At 47.1% G+C, this 22,391-nt stretch overlaps 1 protein-coding gene across 2 annotated transcripts in view; it reads left to right on the top strand.

Annotated features, from left to right (window-relative positions):
• GTSE1 (G2 and S-phase expressed 1) overlaps positions 1-22,391 on the top strand; it is a 1,052,868-nt gene that overhangs the window by 738,390 nt on the left and 292,087 nt on the right. The gene's annotated exons all lie outside the window — the stretch shown is intronic.

The raw sequence follows: 22,391 nt of genomic DNA on the forward strand, positions 1-22,391 counted from the left end.
AGGGTGCATGTTTGGCTCCTACTCTTTTTAACGTGTTTGCCGCCCTCTGTGACCTAGAAGGATTAGGAGTACACTTTACCAATTATGCTGATGACACTCGGCTTGTGTTCGAGCTGAGCAGCTCTCATACAATAGAATGTGAAAGGATAAGCGTGGTATATACCAACATCCAGTATTGGATGACTAATAATGCTATGTGCCTAAATGCAAGTAAAACTGAAATTTGGATCACCTCAGGGCCAAACTGGATTGCCAGTATGAAGGTTTTATGATTGAACAACATCTCATCAAGGTGGTGGACATGGTTAAAACCTTTTGGTGTCACGTTTGAATCCTCTTTTAAACCTGGATGCTCACATTACTAATGTCTCCAATAAAACTAAATACCTCCTCAGACTTCTGAGATTAATTAAACAATATGTCTCAAACGTTAACTGTGCTACATTGGTGCGCACACTCATAACACCTACATTAGATTGTAACGCGCTCATGGTTGGAATTAGCACCAACAGACTGACGCTTACAGGTGCTACAAAATGACAGTGTGGATTCTCAAGAATGTCCCTAGGCATGAGCCTATTTCGGCACACAGAAGGAGTCTACACTGGCTGGCTGTGAAAGCACACATTTAGTTTAAAGCGCTGACCCTGATGCATAAACATCTTTATGGCAATGCACCCGAGTACCTGAAAGCGGGTCTAGTTGCATACTCTTCGGGGCGAACTACAAGGTCGAGCAGCGGGTCGTACCTGCTGGTGCCACGGTGTAAAAGAGCAAGAGGCCTGGGTAGTGCTTTTGCTGTGCAAGCTACTAAGAGGTTGAATGAACTCCCTAAACAACTGCGGTTGGATGAAAATCTGAGTTTTAGAAAGAAACTGAAAACTCCTTTTTGAATGTGCCTTTCTTGCCCTCTCCTGCTGTGGCTTTCTTGCTCTCTTGGTCGTATTCTTTATTTTTGCACCCTGATGCTTGTGGGCTTCGGCGCATTGTTAGCGTATAAATAAAATACATTTTCCAACTGGGGTTCTCCATCGAGAAAAAATAGTCTTGTTCCCAGCAAGTGGAAGCATTTCCGGGGGTCGTAATTCAGACAGACGGGCTCATCTACCCCTCCACCGAGAGAGTTCAAAAAATCTTGTTCCAGATCCCCTCTGTAAGTAGCCAGTCGGATAACTGTAAGGAAAGCCATGTGGCTATTAGGAATGATGGCATCCTGCATTTTTTTGGTTCCACACGCCCATCTGCGCATGCGTCCTATGCAGGAGTAGCTCTTGCGCCAATGGTGTCAAGCAAGTGGTCAGTGGGACGATCTAGTGGTTGTCTCGAAGGCCCCAGTCCTGTCCCTGAAGTGGTGGTTGAAGGGCAGCCTTCTGGAGGGAAAATCATTCACCACCCCTGCAATAGAGGCCACTCATCAGGGACGCATCCCTGCTGGGTGTGGTTGCTCACTTTCTACACCAGACGGCGCACAGCATGTGGTCACAAACCCATCCTGTTAGAGATACTTGCTGTTTTCAAAGTCCTGCAAGCTTACCAGACACAACTTCAGGGGTATACTGTTAGTCCTTGCATACAGCACCACAGTGATGTATTACTTAAACGGGGGTACTAACTCTCCAGGGCTGTCCAACTGTCAGAGCATTTGGAAATGGCAACTTAATCACATGTTCTCCTGTCACTCTTTCGAGAGGAGCACAAGCTTCTTGCAGACTTGGTCAGCAAAGACGTGCAGCTACCTGTAGGACACTAGTGGCACGAGTGGCGCTTGCACAAACACATTTTGCACAACGTCTTTGCAGAATGGGGACATCCAGAAGTCAACTTCATTGCAGCACTGGAGAATTCACAATGCCTCGATTAGATTTCCATGTATCCTCAAAAGATGTCCAAAGGGAACGGTCTCTAGATCAAATGATCAGGGATATTTGCATATGCTTTCCAAAACACCTCTCCTCAACAGGATAATTCACAAGATGCACCAGGAACAAGTTGCACTAATCCGGGTAGCACCAATGTGGACTCGTCAGCCATGGTTCTCGCATATCATGAGGGTGTCTCTTTGCCCTCCAGTCAAGCTGCCTTGCCCCTACAATGTTGTTCCAAGATCAGGGGACAACACTGCACCCTTGCCCTCAAACACTCACCTTAGCACTCCCGCTCTTGCGGTCATAGAGTTTGGGCCTTTCCAGTTGCCTCAAAGGTGTATGGACATTCTTAAAGAGGCACGGAAACTTAATACCAGGCACTGTTATTCCAGTAACTGGAGATGCTTTTTCATGTGGTGCAGCCCTCGTAGCATCAACCCAGTTGACTGTTCACCAACACAGTTATCCAACTTTCCTCTTAGACTCAGGACTAGATAAACTCCCTGAAGGACCACCTTGCTGCCCTTTCTGCTTACACCACCTCTCAACGCAAGGTTTCCTGGTGAAAGGTCCCTGTAATCGAGGCTTTCATGAAAGGTGTAAAAAAGACTTCATCCACCTATTTCTAATCCAACTCCTGGATGGGACTACAATGTTGTCCTTACAAACCTTATGGGCTCTCCTTTTGAGCCAATGCACAGAGCTAGCCTTAAGGCTCCCACCTAGAAGACCACTTTTCTGGCTCTGTTCAAAACCCATTTATTACTATTCAGAAGGACAATGTGGTTTTTCGCACACTTTGCGCCTAATTTAATTTCAATGTAAATCAGTCAATTGAACTTCCAACTTTATTTCATCCCACTATATTATGGGAGGCCTAGTGGTAGTAAGACTTTAGTAAGCTATCCCAGTGGTTTGTAGATCGCCCCCCAACTCTTATCGGTCTCTACTAGCTGTGAGCTGTAGGTAAGTACACTGAATCTTAGCTAGGCAGGCACAATAAAGAAGCACTTAAAATTATATAAAAAGTATATTATATTTACACCTGAATCACTTTAAATACTTCAGATGTTTATGTTCGAACACTAAGGAATACTTGATAATACACTTCAAAGGGCACTTTACTTTTGTGTTTGTTCATGGTTACATTTGTAGCAAAGTTGGAAAGGGAAAAGACAATTATCGTTTTATGGGTTATTGCGCACGCATGCGGTTTTCAACGGTTTATACGATAATGCATTTTCTCTGCAAACACACATAGTAAAGTCACCTAAAGGGTGGAAAATGGTTAGTGTAGCATGAGCTTAGTTCATGGTCGTAGAGACGGTTTCTTTGCCTAGTAAGTCTTTGAAGTCCAAAAATGCAACCCTACCTAAAGGCAGTTCGGAAAGGGATTGAAGTCTTGAGAATCTGCGAATAATTAAGGGTTTCTGTGGATTTCTTCCAGTGTCTAGAGTTATTGATGCAGCATGTTAACTAACAAAGGAGACCTTAAAACAAACTCAAAGGGGCACAAGCAGCGTCTTAGGTCAGAGGTAAAAGGGGTGGTAAGCAATACCCGCCCCCCCACAGGACGTAAGGTTAAAAGAAAGTGTTTGTGCTCCGTGATGTGGCAGTTCTGGACCCACCCTCCGGATTCCTGATTCCTTGGTCTAGTGACTGAAAGCAGGCCGATGGACGGGATCGCTCAGCAGCAGTCTGGAGGGACGACCTGTGGTATGACTTAGCAACTTCTTGGTTGACTATGGATTTGGCGCCTTTTATGCAGCACCAACAAAGGACACGGATCGCCCGGGCAATCATCTTCGCTTCTTGCAGGCCCACATTCTTGTGAGTGGGGTCTGGGCAATTTCACTGGAGTGTCCTTATGGGTTTATCAAAGATTTGGACGGATTCGGTCTTTCCACGATGATGCACTCAAAAGGGGCAGCACGTCTCTGGGTATTGGGGTTCTGCAGCTCTGGAAGCTCCTAGGACCTCGGGAGATGGTTTGTTTAAAATATAGTGTTGGGGCTGGTTGTTCCCACCAGCCAAAGGGAAGGAGTCCTCTTCGGGGCTCCTCTGTCTCACAGAAAACAGGGTCAGTACAGCAGTGGTCTCGTCATTGTGTTGCAAAGTGTCTCTGGTCGTCTGCTTCAGTTACTTCTGTTTCCAGTGGTCGACTTGCTTTTCACTCCAGAATCCTCGCCTTTTATGCAGTTCCAGCACACACTCCTCTGCAATCTCTCAGCTTTTTACAGAAAGGGGACAGCCAGACGCCCTGTGGCAGCTTGACCTATTCAAGCACTCCGGCAGACAAAGGACAGTGGAGTGGAAATCTCCTCTCCTACTTCATGCCTTCCCAGGCACTCTGGAGCCTCCGGAGGTATAGCCACTTGTTCCCGCCAAAGGCTAAACACACTGACCCTCGCTTCCCAGAATGGTAGAAGGGCAAACCAAGAACAACCACGCTAGTAATGGCAGAAAAAGAAGGGAGGCCCCAAGTTGGTACTTGGGTGCCCCTTTTGTGCACTAGCTAGGCTATGGACATAGCCTGCGGTACAGAAAATACACAATAGTTGAGAACATGTCCACTGCCACCAGCCATAACTAGGTGATTGCCTATGTGACTAAAGTCACAGGAGCAGCGAGAAGGGGGTACTAGTTATCACTTTGGCACTCCACTGAAGGTGCTGTGTGCCAATCTCTGACTATAGAGTTTTGAGACAGATACTATCCTTCGTAACTGTAGTTTTGAGGGGATTGGGTACTCCGACGTATTCCATATCTATAACAGTAATCACCACAGCTGTGCTGCTTCGGAAAATCTTTCTGCGTTGATGACTTCGATACCCCGTCCTCAAGGACCTCTTCTGACGGCCGACGTCACCGGATGTTATAAGTAGGACGCCCGTAGCCTCAGTTCCGTTTTTTCCGTGAACATGTTCGCTTCGGAGATCTCGGTGTGCCTAGACTCTTTGGAGTTTCTGTTCTTTCGGTTCTTCGAACCTGTTAGTTTGTGAAAGTTTATCGGGATGTCTTCCTCTTCTTCCACCCCGCGTCCGGGCTTCAAGAAGTGTGGGGACTGCGGGTCCAAGAAGTCGGTGACGGACTCGCACGACGCCTGCCTCTGGTGCCTTGGGGAGGCCCATGACATGAATGATTGTGTCGACTGCCCGTCGCTTACGTCAAAGGCCTTGCGGGAGCGTAAGAAGAAGCTGTCGGTTGTAATGTGTCGAAGCACCGGAAGTCGAGGTCCACTGGCCTTTCGACAGACGATTCGAGGGGCGACTCTGCATCGTCGTCGTAAGTCTAGGGGGTCTCGATCCCGGAGTGTCCCGCCCCTCCTCTGCTGCTTCGAGGCACTCACGGAAGCGCCGTCATCGGTCGCCTTCCCTGTCCTCATCCGAGGACTCCGCCCGTCGGAGGGTCGCTTATCCCACCAAGCGTTAGTCTCCGGAGGCTTCCTTCGGTAAGAAAATGTTGGTGATTCTTGAGTCCCAGGGCTCTGGTCCGTCAGCACCTCAGAGTGGTCAGCCGTGACCGTACTAGAGATACCGCTCGTATGCCTTCGGGCTCGGGTGGTCGGCATGATTCGCGGGAGAGGTCCCGCTCGGACAAGGGGAATCGTTCTAGTCATGCCCGTTCAGGTCCTGGTCCTCGACGCCCACGAGACCGCGTGAACCAGTGATGTCTTCAAAGAAGACATAGACGCCTGTGGTGAGAAGGTCGTCGACGGACTCTCTCGAGGCCCCGCCTCCGAGGAAGTCATCGACGTCATTGACGCCTAGGCTGTCGAGAGACGCACTCGGGGCTCCGGCCTAGAGGCCTGTGTCGATGCTGTTGGCGCAGCGCTCAACAGCGATTCCGTCAATGCCCTCGACGCCTTTCGAGGCTGTTGTCAGTCCCCATGGAACGGTGGAACCCCCGAGAAAGGCTCTGGCCAAGGCAAAAAATGTCTTTGTCCCTTATTCTGTGCCCACATTCCAGCCTCTGGATTACATTTCAGAGGTGGATGAGGGTTCTGAAGATGGGTTGGTTCCTGACACGGTACCAGACGACATCTCTGGTCATAGCGAGATTGAGGCCCTGGGTCAGTCGCTGCATGACGCCAGCGGTCTGGACACCTCTCCGGAGGTGGAGTTCTGTAGGCCTGAGCCTGGCACCCATGCAGAGTCCTCGTACCGGGGCCTTATGTCGAGGGTCACAGATTATTTGGGGTGGTCTGCGCCACCAGTTGATTTTGTGCAGGATGACCTGACGGATATCCTCGACCGAGGTCCACCAAGTGACCCGGTACTGCCATTCCATATGGCTCTGCAAAGAAGGGTGACAGCGGCTTGGATTGCTCCGGAGATTCTCCCGGAAGTGGGAAAGTCTTTGCTGTGAAAATACCGCCCAGCCAGTAGTGACCCCTGCTACTTGACCACGCACCCCACTCCGGAGAGTTTGGTGGTGCAGGCGGCTACGGCCCCTGCAAAGTAGGCGGCGTATCCTACCACTCCTCCTGATAGGGACGACAAGTGTTTTCTTCGGGGGGTATGGCTCTTCAGGTGGCCAACTCCGTATGTGCCTTCTCATGTTTCACGCACATTCTGTGGAACTGTATTTCCTTAGCGGCTGAACATCGACCCGAAGGGGACGAACGGGATGGTTTTCTTGCTATTATTCAGGATGGCAAGGATGCCCTGTATGAGTCCGTTCAGTCGGGTTTGGACATGGCAGACTGTGTCAGCCGGTCCATGGCGGCGAGCACCGTAATACGCAGGTTTGCGTGGTTGAGGTCGAGGTTTGCTCCTGATGTGCAAGCCAGGCTCCTCAACATGCCCTTTGGTGGTGAACATCTTTTTGGCAGCAAGGCTGACGAGAGCCTTGAGGTTGCAGACCTCCAAAGATGCAGCGAAGTCGTTGGGCGCTGCAGTCCGCCATCCTCCGCCATTTCGTCCTAGGGGACAGCAATGGAGGCGAGGTTCCTTTCGTTATTACTCATCCTTTAGTAAAGCGAGAGGAGCTGCAAGTCAAAGGGGCAACCGTAGGAGTGCCAGAGGTGGAAAACAAGGTACTTGAGGTGCAAAGGCCACGCGAGCAGTTGCCTCGTTGCCCTCAGGCAGCGCCGCAGCCGCTTCTGCTCGGTCATGAGGCCATGTTCCATGGTTCGCCGGTTGGGGGAAGGCTCGCGCAGCATCTTGTAGAATGGCGTGCCATTACTTCAGATGTGTTGGTTCTGGAGATCATAGCACACGGCTACTGTCTTCCCATTCGGCAAAGGCCTCGCAACAATCCACCGGGGAATCTGAGTCTGGATCCGCTCCTTGCGCAGGAAATGCAAGCCCTGCTGGAGAAAAGCGCCAGAGAACTGGTGCCTGTAGCGGAGAGGAACAAGGGATGGTATTCCCCTTATTTTTTGATTTCGAAGAAAGACTGGGGATTGAGACCCATCATGGACTTGCACGGTTTGAACAAACTCCTCAGGAAGGATAAGTTCAAGATGGTTACTCTCTCTCAAGTCCTCCAGGCCCTTCAACTTCAGGACTGGTTGGTGTCTCTCGACCTCAAGGATGCTTATTTTCATGTGCCGATCCATCCCAAGCACAAGTACCACCTGAGGTTCGCGGTTGGCGACTCGCACTTTCAGTTTTGGGTCCTGCTGTTCGGATTGACCTCCGCCCTGAGGGTTTTCACCGAGCTCATGGTGGTGGTGGCAGCGTATCTCAGGAAAGGGGATTCACGTCTACCCCTACCTGGACAATTGGTTGATCAGGGCGCGCTCTCCCGAGCAAGTCCTGGATCATCTGTCCATCACTTGCCACTCCCTTCACAGGCTGGGCTTCTCCCTCAACTTAAAGAAGTCCCACTTGCCGCCAACTCAGCGGCTCCAGTACATCGGAGCAGTGCTCGACACATCCCTGGAGCAGTGTTTTCCTCCCCAGGTGAGGGCTCACCACATTCAGCAGATGGTGCACAAGTTTCAACATGCCCAGAGTCTCCCAGCGTTCGAGTTATTGAGGTTGCTCGGCCTCATGGCATCCTGCATTCTTCTGGTGCCAGAGGCCAGGTTGAGGATGAGATCTCTGCAATGGGCTCGCAAGCTCCAGTGGTCGCAGTCCTCCAGCAGGTTGTCGGACCCCGCTCAGGTGCCGCCCTCGGTCACCCAGGACCTTCTGTGGTGGGCCGTGGAAGGCAATCTGATGAGGGCTCCGTTTTGGCTACCCAGGTGACGATCGTGACGGACACATCCCTCACGGGATGGGGAGCTCATGCCAACGAGCTGACAGTCAGCGGTTGTTGGTCTCCGGAGTCCAGACTCCATATCAATCTGTTTGCGCTGAGGGCCTTCAGGCTTGCCCTGAAGGCTTTTCTGCCGACTGTGTGAGGAAAGACTGTCCTGATTCTGACGGACAACACAGCGGCCATGCACTACCTCAACAAAAAGCGGGTGGGGGGGGCAGGGTCACTTCCTCTGTGCAGGGAGGCGATGCAGCTCTGGCTCTGGGCCATCCAGCAGGAAATTTCGATCTCTGCAGTTCATCTGGCTGGAGATGAAAACGAGACGGCGGATGCTCTGAGCAGGCAGAGCACAATCTCTCACTAGTGGGAGCTGGCTCAGGGTATTCTCCTGGAGATTTTGGCCCTTTGGGGGACCCCTCAAGTGGATCCCTTCGGCTCCAGTGTCACCCGGAAGTGCGAAAGGTTCTGTTCACTGGAATTTCCTCCAAGAGGAGCCTTGGGGGAAGCGTTTGTGGTGGAGTGGTCCTTCCCACTGCTGTATGAGTTTCCTCCAGTCTCCGTCATTCCGCAAGTGCTGCGGAGGTTACGAAGGTTCGGTTCCGGATGATCCTCATTGCTCCGGCATGGGCCCAGAGGACGTGGTACCCGGACCTTCTAGACTTGTCCATCTGCCCTCCACGTCGTCTTCCCTACCGGACAATCTGCTCTCACGGGAGGGAGGGTCATGTTCTCCATCCAGAGGTCAAATGCCTCAACCTTCACGCTTGGCTTCTGAAAGGTTGAGGTAGAAGGATTGGGACCTCCCTGAAGACGTGATGGAGGTGTTGCTTTCAGCCAGATGGCTGGCAACAAAGTCCCTGTACCGTTGCCGTTGGAGAAAGTTCTGCGACTGGTGCAGGGTTCAGAATGTGGATGCTTTTTCATGTGACATTCCTGTCATTCTGTCTTTTTTGCTTTCTTTGGCCCACAAGGGCCTGCAAGTAGGTACCATTTAAAGGTTACCTGGCGGCGCTGTCTCTAAGCTCTCGTCTGAGGAGTGTTCTTATTTTAAAATCCCTTTAATTTCTCAGTTTCTGAAAGGGCTCACTAATGTGTTCCCTCCGTCACCCTTTCAGGTGCCCGGTTAGGATCTGAACCTTGTTCTCAAGTTTCTCATGGGTGCTCCCTGTGAGCCTTTGCATTCTTGTCCTTTGAGACTGTTGACCCTTAATACTGTATTTTTAGTTGCGGTCACTTCCGCTCGCAGAGTGAGCGAGTTACAGGCACTTTCAGTTAAGCCACCCTTCACTGTGTTGCATAAGGACAGGGTTGTCCTTAGTTTGTCCTTTCTTCTGAAGGTGGTGTCGGAATTTCATTTTAAGCCAGAGGGTTATTCTTCCGGCATTTAATCTTGCTCCACAACCTGCTAAGGAAGAGGAGAGGCTCCATAGGCTGGATCCTAGGAGAGCTTTAAGCTTCTACATTTCACGCATGTGCCGGGTCAGAGTGGATGATAAACTCTTTATTGGTTACGCTGGAAGGCGTTTGGGACAAGCGGTTACTAAGCAGACTTTGTCTCGATGGATTATCTTGGCAATTTCTGAATGTTACTGCTGGCAGGTAAGGGCCCATTCTACCAGGGTTATGGGTGCCTCTACTGCCCTGCAGAGGGGTGTTCCTATTCGTAACATCTGTGATGTAGCCACCTGGGCTTCGTCCATACTTTTGTACGTCACTACTCCCTCGATTCTATCCGTGGGCAGGATCTGGCCTTTGGCAAGGCGGTCCTTTACTCTGCAATCTGATTGAGCATTCTAAATTGGTATATTCTAAATTATTTTCCCACCTCCTTACGTTGGTACTACTTTGGAAGTCTGCATAGATATGGAATACGTCGGAGGACCCAATCATCTCGAAGAACGAGTTACTCTTACCTGGTAACGTTCTTTGGATGGTCTGACGTATTCCATATCACTCCTTCCCTGCCTACCCCGCTACAGAATTTCTTATGCGATTGCAGCCTACGTTTCCGCAAGGCTTTCTGTGGTCATACTGGCAGAAGATTGGTGCCACACGTTCTGGGGAAAAAACTACAACTGAGGCTACGGGCGTCGTGCTTCCTACTTATAACATCCGGTGCCGTCGGAGGTCCTCGAGGACGGCGTATCGACATCGACGCAGGACGCAGATGACGAAAGATTTTCCGAAGCAGCACAGCTGTGGTGATTACTGTCATAGATATGGAATACGTCGTCGGACCATCCCATCGAAAGAACGTTAGCAGGTAAGGGAGTAACTTGTTCTACTTGAATATACAGAAAAATCACTTTTTTTTTAACTTTATTTTTGATGGTCATGTCATCTACATACAGCATCATTGACAAAATAAAATGGAAAAGGGCATTTATAAAGACACAGTACAATCAGGTCGTACATAATCAAGACTTTGGCACAGAAAAGGTTTCATCGGATACCATGTCGCATAAGTATATTCTAAAAGGGGCCCAAATATTTTTAGGGCGACTTTTCTTGGGCAATGTCATTACATACTGTTCCTCGCATTCGTTAGCAAATATCAGTTGTAAGAGAGTGCTCCACACGTGGTGCATGAGGGCTTTTCCAGGTTTGCAGTATACATTTTTTCGCTATCATACAAGACACATTAAACGGTCTTGTGTTCTCTGCCACGTTCCTGATGTCCCCAAACAGATTTTTCTGGGGGGGATCTACATTTATCTCCGCATGGATCTCTGCCACCTACCTCCAGAACCCAGTAATCAATGGGCATGCCCAGTACATATGGAACGAATCAGCATTTTGGTCCCTACATTTCTGACAGTCCCCAGTACAGTTTTCAGAGAACTTGGCCATCTTGGCTGGTGTGTAATGTAATTTATTCAGAATCTTAAACTGGATCAGGCGGAGGCCAGCGTTTAATGATACAGCCTTGGTCAGTTGACAGTATTTGAGCCACTTCTGCGCTGTGATCGTCACCCCCATGTCTGCCTCCCAGGTTGCTTTAACTAAATTTGAGGAAGGGGAGTGTTTGTATCATAGCATACAGTGTGGATATGCCACCTCTAGTCCCAGAGGTCATGGCCCGAATGTATTCATGAGGGTGTTTTCTGGGAACAGCAGCCATCTAGTGCTGAACGCTGCTTTCATGCAATGATACTGGAGTATTCTAAGTTGACCTCCACCGACTGTGTTAATAAAGTCATCAAGGGTCACATTTCCCATTCTGAAACATAGCCCTAATTTTTCTCTATTGGGATCCCATGTCGCCTTCAGATCATCGAATTAAGGCGAGATACCGGGGAAATTCCATAGTGAGGCTTACGGGTCATACGGTGCCTCCACCTGTAATCTTTTGTAGATCGCGCACCAGGCGTGGACAGTGACACTGACCGGGTCAAATTTGCATGAGTCCATGTGTCATGTATTAAATAGGCTGGATCGGAGTTTGGTCGGGGAAGCTGCATATCGCTCTATCAGGATGTGTAGTGCTTTTTCGGGTTATTTTCAAAGAGATATAGGAGTTTGGGAAGAACAAGCATCTTCAACTGTGATCTGGCCCTATAAGGAGATGGGAAGCTTAGCCCATATATGCGGTTTAACAGTGAGTGATTGCAAGAGTTGGTCATGGTTGTCTGTGTATAACATTCCATCCCTAGATACAATTATACCCAGGTACTGTATCTGTGCAGGAGACCATTTCAGACCATGGGTGTTGGCTGGACACACTGTGGCAGGTTTAAGTGGGAATATTTCAGACTTTCAGAGCTGTTAATGTTATAGCTAGAGTATTCAGCAAACTTATGTAAATCAGTCATGATGGGGGCCCAGGTTTATTTCAGGGTCTCGAATATAAAGGAGCATGTCATCTGCATATGGTGATATAGACTGGGTTGGGCCTGTCATTCTAATTCCCCTAGGCCCGTGATTTTGCTGCACAAATGCTGCCATAGGTTAGGTATGATTGTCAAGGCAAACAGTATGGGGGTGAACGGACAGCCCTGTCTGATGCCCCTGCCTAGTAAAAAAAATTCTAGAGAGGGTGCGATTACTAAGGACCTTAGCTACGGGTTCAGTTTATAACAGCTGGACACATTTAAGAAAATAGGGCCCCATCCCGAAGTTATTAAGCACTGCGAACAAATATTCCCAAGATACAGAATCAAAAGCCTTTTCGGCATTTATGGAAACTACAGCTACACGCGCCCCAAGATCGATCTGTGCCATAACCCCCAAATCTTTGGAGATTCAGAGCAGTGGGCCGCGTCGGAATGAAGCCACATTGGTCCGGGTGGACCAATCGAGGCATGCTAGGAAGAAGCCTAGTGGCTAGGACCATAGCAAATATTTTCGCATCCGAATTGATTAATGAGCGGTCTATACGAGGACATGTCATGGGTGGACGCCTAGGCTTTAACAGCACTGTAATTACGGCTTCCCTCAGACTCTGGTAGGATACCCCGGTTCATTGCCTCTTCCCATACCTTTAACAGAACAGGGGCGAGTTCAGTATGGTATTCCTTATATAGATCCATGCCTAAGCCGTCTGATCCCGGCGATTTCCCGTTATTAGTGATTTTATTGCTCTATTTTTTTCACGGATGTTCGGCTGTTCTAGGGCTAGTTTGTCTTCAAGCAGGAGTTTAGGAAGCTGTAATGCATTAAAATAGTCATTTGTTTCCACACTAGATCGCACTTCTCGATTTGAATAAAGTTCTGTATAGAAACAAGTGAATTCTTGCTTGATACCGTCCCCTTCTGTGATTACCATGCCATTTGTTGTGTGTATACTGGATTGTGATGTTGTTCAGCCTTCAATAGATTAGCTAGCGAGCGTCCTGCCTTATTACCTTCCCTTTATCTACGTGCTTTTATAGGGGCGATCATGTATTGTATTTCCCTGGCTGCCAGTTTGTGGAAATCCTGCAACAATCTATTAATGTCAGCAAGTATTTTTTTTTCATGGGTATCACTGTATTTGAGTTCCAGGTCACGTAAACATGCCTCCACATTTGCAATTCTGACCTGACGGCTTTCAGTAGCCCAGTGGTTTTGGACATGAGGACCCCCCCGCCCCACAACCAGACCTTAAGTCTCCCAAACTGTTGCATAGCGGTCAATTTCCACATGTAGGGATTCAGCTACATTGTGGTCCTTCAGGACATCCAAAGGCAATGGATTGCTTGGCTGATGGCCAAATCTCATGCAGTACTATTTCTAGGGACATTGGGCGTGATCTGATAATCTACAGGGATGTATATCGCAGCTTATCAACGTGTTCAAGAGGCATGAGGAGAGGAGCCAGTAATCAATACGGGATTCCGAATTGTGTACTGAGGAATAGTACGAGTACTGCCTGTTGAATGGATGAAGTGTTCTTCATGCATCAATCGGGGATCTGTAGTAATATCTGGTTTAAGTTGGTGGCTGCCTTGGTGGGTAACCGGTGTGTACCTGAAGACCTGTTGAATTGTCTAGGATTGTGTTGAAGCCGCTCCCACCCCCTATTATCCAAACATCATCTGATGGTGCAAGCATATCCAACATTTTTATATAAAAGTCAGGATCATCTATATTGGGTCCATAAGTGTTAACTAGCACAATTGGTTTCCCAGCTATGCTGCCCCAGACCAATGTGTATCGTCCCTGGGAGGGGCGATATTGCTACCTGTGAATTGGAACCCTATAGATGAGTGAATTAATGGGAGTACCCCCCCTAGCCTGAGTGGAGTACTCCGTGTAATACATTTTGTGAACTCCAGTGTGCAAGGAGGTCGATGTTAACTTTTTTTGAGTGCATGCGTTTCTTGCAACATTAATATATGTGAATGGTGCCTAGCAATGTATGTCCCAATTTTTCTCGATTTACTTGGGTTATTGAGCCCAAGAACGTTCCAGGACAGCAGTTTAATTTGTAGCCCCGTCCCCATGAGATTCTTGTGCGCCATTTGTGTCTCGCGATTATCCTTGTGTAATTTCTAAAGAAGTACCACATGCAGCGGCATGACTGTATATTTCAGTACATTTAACTCCCACAACAGGGCCTAGACTCTGCACCCTCATCCACCCCTCCACAGGTGACTTTGAGAATGACCAACTCTCTTCCACCCCCTCACCCCCCGCATCATCACCCTCAACCCAATGATGTACCCCGTCAAACTTGTGGATCTTTCCTGAGGCAAGCCCGTTGTGGCTACATGGCTGCCGTCATCAAGTGCCCCATCCAGGTTTAACGAGTAATGATCACAGCCACCCTTTGACGTAACTAACAATTACAAAGGATATCAACACATTTACCCTTCAGTCTGCAGGATCCCGTTGCATCGCCTGGTCTAGGTCTCGCGTTCCGTTCAGCCCCATGTTCTCTGGGGGGGTAGAGGGGTGTGGGGTCTCAATATACGCATTGGCTGCAGCGGCCGTTTCTTTGAAGTGTACCGTGCCCCTGTGCTGGATCCTCATTTTGGCTGGGAAGATCAGGGCATAAGGGACTCGGCGAAGTTGTTGCTTCAGTCTCATACGACCTCCTTTGTGCTTGTGCACTTGCTGCGAAGTCCGGGTAGATGTGTATGTTCTCCTCATAGTGTAGTGTACCTTTTTCTCTGACTAGTTTAAGGATCGTGTCTCGATCTTTGTAGTTGAGAAGACGGGCGATTATTGTGCGTGGAGGCGCTGCCGGCTTGGGCACCGGAGCAAGGGTGCAGTGAGCTCTTTCACCCAGAAAGTACTCTAAAAAGGATTCTATGCCAAATGGGGATTTCAAGAGGGCTTCCACATGCCCTTCCATCGGACCCTTGCAGAGAGATTCCGAGACTCCAATAATGCAGATGTTTCTCCTAGAGCTGGATTCGAGATCCTCGCATTTGCCCTGCATCTTGGCTATATTTTCTTTAATTTATGTCTCAGCCATGTTGGGTGATCGCGTCCTCATCCGTGCCTGTCTTTTTGGCGCTCAAACCTTTCCTCTCATGCTGGCCCATATGTTGTGATCAGTACCAAGGAGTAGACTGCATGTTCCCACGGTGTATAACAAGGAGTATATTGTACCCAGGCTGCCCTACGGAGCCCTAGGGCCTCAACACTGTAGTATTTCAGCTACGTGGTATTGCCGGTTGTATTGGATCTGTTGCCCTTTCGCAGTGATATGCTGTTCAGTACAAGCTCTCTGGGCCTCAGATGGGCGTTAGCGGTAATGGCTCTCTGGGTTACACTTCCGTATGTATGGGCTACACCCACATTGGTGCCTTTTGCAGGGCCGTTCTCCCACAGACTATGGATGGCGGACCAGAGCATAGAGCATGAACCAGTTTATTCCCAGCACTTTCTTCCCACCGTAATATTCAAGTTACTTTCTTGCGGGTGTTCCTTAACTATTGTCGTAGGCTATAATCTAAAGTAAGGGTTCTTACTGGGAATTGCACCACACTGCAGGTATGGCTGGTATGCAGTCCGAGTCTCATCCCGTGGCGTTTGTAATGGACAGTAATGCGAAGTGCACAAGCGTAGCCTGTGTTTTGCGGATTGTGGTAGAGAGTGGACTGTGTTCTCCCATGTCTTAGGATAGGCAGTTTGTTTCCATGATTCCCAGTGAGACCCTAGGGTATTGACATCCTATTCCTGCAGTTATATGGTATTGGTGACTTTAGCAGCGGTATCGCCGCCACTTGTTGCCTGTGTGGTTTACGATGCAAGTATTTGGACTCTCTGGCACTTGTATGTTGTCAGTACCTTGGGTAGACTAACGTGTGAACAAGCCCGGACCCCCACAATCTTATCTGGAGTCTGGACACTCAAATTGTGGGCTTAACTTCAAGGTGCAGCACATGCAATTATTTAGTTTCCCCTGTTCCCGCCTCACCCCAATTTTCACGGTATTGCGTGTCGGATAATCTTTGCTGTGCACCGGGTCGGTATGCGGAGTGCATTCCGGGTTTGTGCAGTGCCAATGGGTGGTGGGCCTCCTGGCCCAATCTGTCAGCAGTCGTGACGCCACTCAGGCCCCTGGCCTGGGTCGTCCCCAGTCTCTGGTTCCGTTCAATCGGGCTCACTTGCGATCTGAGAACGCTGAGGCGTTCTACTTATACATATGCCGCAGTTTGATGCGTATTGTCCTCCGGGTTGTCTCAGCAATGGAGGCTACTTCCATGTATTTATTCCTCTTCGATCTCGCTGTAGTAACACCCTTGTTGGCATTCGCATGATTGAGTTGCAGGGTTTTGTATAGGCTTTATCTGATGTCGGAGGCCCAGCTCAGTGCGGTATAGTTGAGGGGGCTGATACCAACACCGCATTAATGTGGGGTCTTGGCACCAGCAGCTGCGGTCCAGCTGTGCCGGTACAGGCCCCCAAACAGTTCTATCTCCTCACCTCATCAGGGACCTGTGGTGGACCTGCCTGGTTCACTTCAGCCCCTCAGAAGGTTGGCAGCTTTTTTTCCAATGGTCCGATCGGGTCCCGGGGCAGCCAGTATTGGTATCACCGTCAAGAATCTGCAGTGTTATGCAGCTTCCCGCTGTCGGATTAGTGGATTGGATGCGGCGGTCGCAGGGTCGAGGAGGGCCATCTTGAGTCCCGTCTGCACCCCGCCAGTTGTCTTCGGCTTTTGCTGCCCACGGCCCGAAAGTAGCAAGTGTGTGTACGCTTGCTGTAGGGTCACCTAAATGCAAGCTAAGTGAGAACAAGAGCCCTACAGTGCGAGGAAAGCTGGCGTACTGCCGCATGCCACAGCTGCTCCCTCTGCGCGGCCCACAGCTGTGTTTCACTCCCCGGTCTCTGGTGGATAATGTCTGGTATCCACTGGTGGCCCGTGTCACGCGGTGTTCCCAGGGAAGTTTACAGCTCTGATATCTCAACCGTGCTCGAGCGATTTTTGTTTTATTTATTTTTTGCCAGATTTTCAGATCATATTCTCAAAGTGGTCATCTACCAGCACACTTAGATATTCTGTACGTGGGTGGCTCCAACACGGATTAATTATTTACAGGATTTGGCACGGATTGGAGCTCCTGGTTCAGGCAGCCATCGTTCACGTGCGCAACAGCACCGCCCTCAGAAAAAATCTTAAAGGAGGACCGTAAGGGTCTCCAGCAACACTGCCCATAAGGAGCTGCATGCTGCACTAGTAAAACAGATGCCTTTAAGAGCTATGGAGCAGACAGACTCCATAGTACAGGTAGAATACAAAGAATAGAGTTCCAAAAGACAGCGCCCACAAGAATGAATGTGAGGAAAAAGGCTCCACTCAATCAGGATTGAAAGAAAAAGGTCCAGAAATCCAGCGGAAAGTGCTGGGCGGGGTCCCACTAGAAGAGGGGATGAAGCATACAAATTATAAATCTCCCTAACACACTAACTCAGCCGAAAGAACCACTTCTAAAGACAGATGCATGTTGATTGTTGGCGCTGGTAGAGAAGGGGATCCTGTCTGTCTGCCATTGTTGGATGGATTGCATCCAAACGTGTTACACTCTAGCTAAGAGATTTACCTTTTACACCTAGAGCATTCCTCTTTGGGCACAGGAGCTACTATACCTTTCATTGCAAATGTTTCTCTTGATTCTGTTTACAAAGCAGCTACCTGGAGTTCTGTTCACACCTTCACTGAACATTTCTGCTTAGCTGCCCATTGTAAGATTGATGGTCGGGTTGGGTTAGGCGGTGTTAAGACATCGATTTGCTGCTGTTCGTTCACACATCCGACCACCTCCTCATGCACAGCATGTGATTTTAAGCAGATTCACAAGCATCACAAGACAGACATTACTCAACATAACCTATTTCTGGTGCTTGTATCTGCTTAGATTCACATGCACCCACCCTTCCTCCCCTCCTGGAGTTGCCCTATAGTTGAGGTGAAACCGGCTCAGTGCATTGACTTTTTCTTAAAATTCTATTCCTTGTAACTTGAAACCATTTGACGAATCTGCATGAAACTTTTCAAGCACAAGGAGAATACTAGTACTTTAGGCGCCGCTGCTATTGGTTGTGCCAAGCCCCCTTATGAATACCCAGGCATACATGCAACACATTTCCAGAAGGATCCAATCACTGATAGTTGAAAAGGACCATCATTGAGAAACATTTTTTAGAAAATGTTTATGTAAACAAATGTGTAATTTCATCAACCTATCATAAATCCAACAAATATTCAAAAATGCTTCCAAAACATACTCTTTAAATATAAAAAAATATTTACAATGACAGACCAACATGGAAAAATAAATCCACACCCAAGCTTGTGACATTTGTTTAGCACACCAGAGAAACTGACTTTTTTCACGCATGGAAAGTAAGAACGATGAACGTTCACGCTGCGATGTGTCTGTGACTAAGTTGTTTCACATCGGTTTTAGTTCCTCCAAGAATCCATTGAAAAGATCTTCCTATTAAATAATTTTTTTTTTCTCAACTAAGGAAAGAAACATGTTGGGTTATTTTTGTGCTGTACTAAAGACTTGAGGTGAGGTTTGTTTTTCCATGTTGGCCTCAGTGTGTAAATGTTCATTGAGTTTAACCACAGTACATGGTTCTCCACGCGCACATCTTAAATTGATTTATATAAAATCAAACCAGGTTTATATAAATTATTCTATTCTTGTTTTCTCAGTTGCGTTGCTTTTTTCAGTATTGGATCAAATGACCTTTTTTTCTGAAAGGAAAAAGGACTGATTTACAAAGAATGCTCTGTGACAGCACAGAGCAGCGGTCTTTCTAAATCGAACTGTCAGCCCCTGCGCCACACCCAAGTGTGTGCAGGGACTGACGTGCATGGTGAGACGGAGAGGACGAGCTGCAGCAGTCTGCGCGGCGTCTGTGTGTAGTTGTGTGTAACACCACGTGTTTATGCAGAGGGGGCGGCAGGGAGCAGAGGGGGGAGGGCTTGGGGGTTGCCCCGCCAAAAAAAAAATAAAAGCAGTTATGTCCCTTTACCCTCTTCTGCAGGTCGCACAAAATCGACCAAAATCTGTCTTTTATATGCGACTACCAGAAAAAGGGAAAATTACATGGAACCCATTTTTTTCAACTAACCAAGATTGTCTCCCTTTGGAATTAAGTTGTATATTACATACTTTGTTTTGACAGATTAGTAGCAAATATTTTGTTTGCAAATCTTTCCAAACTTTCAAAAGTGCCTTTAAAAAGTGTTGGAATATTCACGGTTTCTCATGTGGGAAAATCTACAACTTATGGTCACGTTCACAGCCCTGACTGCCAATTGGATTTTCACAAAATGTTTTTTTTGGGGTAGGGTCCTTGCTTGATTTGTGTGGATCCATCCATTATGCATTTTGAAATTAAGCATAGATTGGTGTTCCATGGAACTAACATTTTATATATTGTCCATGATGCTTTGAGGTGCTTAGGCTTTGCTTGGCTTAATATATTTTTCCAAGTGAGCATTTCTGAAACGCTGCACAAATTATAGTTCTGGCAATAATATAATAAGGAATTTTAATGTTCCCACACGGTGAGGGTACATGAGGAAGATTTGTAATATTTAATTTTATTTAGTGGGCCTATAAGTGTTTTTAATAATTGAAAATCTCCCTATTCTCAAATATTTGAAGATTTACAAACGGATTATAGAAAATATGGGTTTCAAAATGTGTATGGAGAAAACACTATTCAATCTACTGTTTGCACTTTAAGTTAATTAAGCAAGACTTGTGTACAACTTGAAAAATTTGTGCAGATTGGTTTTAAAAATAAGTTGCTATGGGGTGTAAATTCTTTGAATATTTAAAGGCAGTCATGATTTTTGAAAACTTGAGTTTTGTAATCTGGCTTGCTGGGATCGCTCCAGCAATACTTTGATATGATGAGCAAATAACATTTCTGGACTGAAATTGATTGGACCTCAAGAATTTTTGTGAGAATGAATGACCCGCATAAATACCTGATTGTGCAAGCACATGCCATTGTGGTATAGTGGAAATGCTTGTGGTGATCATTGTGGATTTGAAAGGGAAACATTAAGGGTGGAAGTAGTTAAAATAAATAATAATAGTAATAATTATGTAGTGAAGTTAGACATTAAGTTTCCTGATTAAAGCAGCAAGCCCCGTTATCCCCCCACAAATAAAGATGGTGGTGATGGAAAGCAAAGCAACTTCCACTCTGGGCCCCTGTTGCATGGCTCATGAATGGCATCGCTGATAGACCACACCTAATAGTTTATTAATTCCAATACATCATTCTGTGAAAGAAATTGGGTGCAGTGATGTCTGTAAGGTCATCAATCTGTGTACTCCTAAGCCGAAAGTTTACAATCTATAAAGATTGTTCACCGATTGTCAAGGGTTGTGTTAAACGGTTTCAACAAATGTTTCTCCGTTACGTGAGATCCTAACGGCAAAGAATAAAATGTAAAATTGCCAATGCTAGTATGGGAACTTGAGTTCCAAGAAAAAAGTTACTTCGAAATAAAAGTGCATATTGAGAAATGTAGTTCTAACAAACTCAAAATGTGATGAACAATTGCTACTTTAGATTAAGATTGAGCAGAAGCCCAATTGACTCTGAACCAGAACAATGGCATTTTGAGCACTGTAGTCCAAGCAGAGAACTACAAACGAGCCACTGAATGGGATAAACACTTTCTTGTGAGTAACCAGAAATGACACAAAAAGGAGACACTGGATGAGTAGTTCCTTATTGTGAACTGTAGTGGAGATTAAATACAGTCTTTGAATTGTACGGAAAAAAAAACTGTAGAGCCTAAGTCGTTTATCCAAAGCTAAACCTGACTTCTTGTTCGGAAGAAGAAATCCCATGAAATGTTATGTCCTCTAAATTGTTTTATCCCTTTGAAAGGCTGAAACCTCTCATCCATGTCCCACCATGCAGTGTTTCTGGAATGTTCTTTTGGGTATCTGGTCAGATCCATTCTGTTTGTGCATTTCTGCCAGATCCACGCTTTCACATGGTGGTTAGCATGGTTTGGAGTACACCTTGCAAAGTAATCCAGATGGATCCTACTTGAGCCAGATAGCAAGGAGCATGGAGAGCTGGTGCTGCAGATTTTACCCAACCAAAGTTTTCAATCACACCCCTGCATTGCTCAGTCTGTCATTGTGGCTATTGAGGTCTTTAGAGTGCGGACATTAAAAAGAAAATACACCAGGATTGCATGATTATACTGAGCTTTGCACTGCCTGCAAGGACAAATTATGACAAGGTATGGTGGAGATTCTGCGCTCATGAGCTACTGTGTATGTAGTCCAATTTGTTGTCCTCTGCGTGAAAGCTTTACTGATGCTTGCCAGATTGCATTTGTGCATTCATGATCGAGCACATTTGTTCGCCATTACCAGTTATGGAGATAGTCTTGGGATGCCAATTGCTTTTAATTCCATTAGTGAAAATTCCTCAGGTTGTCTCTGCACATTTCTACCAGCTTGCAGTTCTGCTCCAATTTGGGATTTGAAGCAATGCATTGTTACGATTTCAACTTAAGCAAAACAAATGGTGATTCAAGGTGTAACGACACAAGGACTGTCTTGGGGGACCCAGGTACCTCAATTTGTGCAAATGTTTTCTTTTGGCTTATAAAGCGCTTTATCCATTGTATTAGATGGGTCTACATGCAAAAAAATGTAGTTAATCCACTACCAATTTAGAAGTTATTTAAATCTGAATAAGATAGTACAGATGTAAAAACAGTGAAACAGCCAGGTGGACATTTCACTGTATAAACGTCTGGTATGTTGAGGCAAATGGACTGTTGGATTTGTAATGGCAGATTCGACATGAAAGAAGGCTCTCCTTGGTTTGCAGTCACTTCAGTCCCGGAAAACTGCAAAGCAGGCACACCAAAGAATGTTCACACGTTCATCACTCCTAGTTTGGATGCCACAACTCAAGATTCTAAAGTTTGTACTTGCGAAAGCAATAATTTTGTATGTTTCAATATAATGGTAATATAATGTGTATGTTTAGATTGATTTCTACACTACTTTAACCATTTCATATACACTTGAATAAAGACTAAAGACCCAGTATTGTAGGATGTTATGCTCTAATAGAGTTATTAAAGTAAACAAAAGAGGGCCAAGAGGCTGTGTAATGAATGGACACATTGGGTCCAATTTATTTATACTGGACAGCATCCCAAACCACCCAACCATCCCTCCAACTTGCCTGCCCTTATGATAATCCATGGTCAAACCCCACCCCCTCCCTCTAGAACAGATCACTTCCGTTTGACCTACCCCCGTCTCGCTGTACAACAATAGGAATCTTTGTGGCCTGTCGGTGTCCCTCCTGTTTCCAGTTCATTAGTCACATGACATTTTTCTTCCTGGGCAACGGCCTCAGTGTGACATCTGG

The sequence above is a fragment of the Ambystoma mexicanum genome, chromosome 12 (assembly GCF_040938575.1).
Source record: "Ambystoma mexicanum isolate Mex_15411 chromosome 12, UKY_AmexF1_1, whole genome shotgun sequence".
Taxonomy (NCBI): Eukaryota; Metazoa; Chordata; class Amphibia; order Caudata; family Ambystomatidae; genus Ambystoma; species Ambystoma mexicanum.